This window comes from Numida meleagris, unplaced genomic scaffold, assembly GCF_002078875.1.
Source record: "Numida meleagris isolate 19003 breed g44 Domestic line unplaced genomic scaffold, NumMel1.0 unplaced_Scaffold500, whole genome shotgun sequence".
NCBI classification, from domain to species: Eukaryota; Metazoa; Chordata; class Aves; order Galliformes; family Numididae; genus Numida; species Numida meleagris.
Window position 1 is genome coordinate 1 of NW_018364716.1, and position 2,297 is coordinate 2,297.

The window sequence follows — 2,297 nt, forward strand, 5'->3', positions numbered from 1 at the left end:
AATTAATCCCAATTAGTTAATTAATGACCCCAAACTCTCCCATGATTAACGCCGACCCCACCTCTCCCAATTAAGTTAATGACCCCAAACTCTTCCAATTAAACCCGCCAACCCCAAACCCGCTAATTAAGACAATGACGTAATCCCTTCCAATTAAGCTCAAGACCTAATTAACCCCGATTAGTTAATTAATGACCCCAGACTCTCCCATGATTAACGCCGACCCCACCTCTCCCAATTAAGTTAATGACACCAAACTCTTCCAATTAAACCCGCCAACCCCAAACCCGCTAATTAAGGCGATGACGTAATCCCTTCTAATTAAGACCAAGGCCTAATTGACCCCAATTAACTCATTAATGACCCCAGACTCTCCCATGATTAATGCCCACCCCACCTCTCCCAATTAAGTTAATGACCCCAAACTCTTCCAATTAAACCAGCCCCAATCTAATTAAGATGATGGCACAATCCCTTCCAATTAAGCTCAAGACCTAATTAACCCCAATTAATTAATTAATGACCCCAGATTCTCCCATGATTAACGCTGACCCCACCTCTCCCAATTAAGTTAATGACCCCAAACTCTTCCAATTAAACCCGCCAACTCCAAACCCACTAATTAAGATGATGATGTAATCCCTTCTAATTAAGACCAAGACCTAATTAACCCCAATTAGTTAATTAATGACCCCAAACTCTCCCATGATTAACGATGACCCCAACTCTCCCAATTAAGTTAATGACCCCAAACTCTTCCAATTAAACCAACCCCAATCTAATTAAGACAATGACACAATCCCTTCCAATTAAGCTCAAGACCTAATTAATCCCAATTAATTCATTAATGACCCCAGACTCTCCCATGATTAACGCTGACCCCACCTCTCCCAATTAAGTTAATGACCCCAAACTCTTCCAATTAAACCAACCCCAATCTAATTAAGACGAGGACGCAATTGCTTCTAATTAAGACCAAGACCTAATTAATCCCAATTAATTAGTTAATGACCCCAAACTCTCCCATGATTAACGCCCACCCCAGCTCTCCCAATTAAGTTAATGACCCCAAACTCTTCCAATTAAACCTAAAATCCCAATCCCGCTAATTAAGACGATGACGCAATCCCTTCTAATTAAGACCAAGGCCTAATTAATCCCAATTAACTCATTAATGACCCCAGACTCTCCCATGATTAACGCCGACCCCACCTCTCCCAATTAAGTTAATGACCCCAAACTCTTCCAATTAAACCAACCCCAATCTAATTAAGACGACGCAATCCCTTCTAATTAAGCTCAAGACCTAATTAATCCCAATTAATTAGTTAACGATGCTAAACTCTCCCATGATTAACACTGACCCCACCTCTCCCAATTAAGTTAATGACCCCAAACTCTTCCAATTAAACCCGCCAACCCCAATCCCGCTAATTAAGACGATGACACAATCCTTTCTAATTAAGCTCAAGACCTGATTAACCCCAATTAATTCATTAATGACCCCAAACTCTCCCATGATTAACACCCACCCCACCTCTCCCAATTAAGTTAATGACCCCAAACTCTTCCAATTAAACCTAAAATCCCAATCCCGCTAATTAAGGCGATGACGTAATCCCTTCTAATTAAGACCAAGGCCTAATTGACCCCAATTAATTCATTAATGACCCCAGACTCTCCCATGATTAACACCCACCCCACCTCTCCCAATTAAGTTAATGACCCCAAACTCTTCCAATTAAACCAGCCCCAATCTAATTAAGATGATGGCACAATCCCTTCTAATTAAGCTCAAGACCTAATTAATCCCAATTAATTCATTAATGACCCCAGACTCTCCCATGATTAACGCCAACCCCAGCTCTCCCAATTAAGTTAATGACTCCAAACTCTTCCAATTAACCCTACCAACCCCAATCCCTCTAATTAAGCCAATAACCCAAACCCTCCTAATTAAGACCAAGACCTAATTAATCCCAATTAATTAATTAATGACCCCAATGTCGACCCCACTCCAAACTCTCCCAGTGATCACCATGACCCCAAACGCTTCCAATTAAGACGATGACCCAATCGATCCCAATTAAGCTGATGAACCCCACTCCCACTAATTAAGACGATGACTTTGATGATCTTCATTAAGATGATGATCCTAATTAATCCATTTAATTACACTAATGACCCCTCACCCTTCCAATGCTGACCCCAACCCCAGCTCTCCCAATGATGACGATGACCCCAATTCTTTGAACCCCAATCTCCCTAATTAACATGACCCTGATGACCCTAATTAA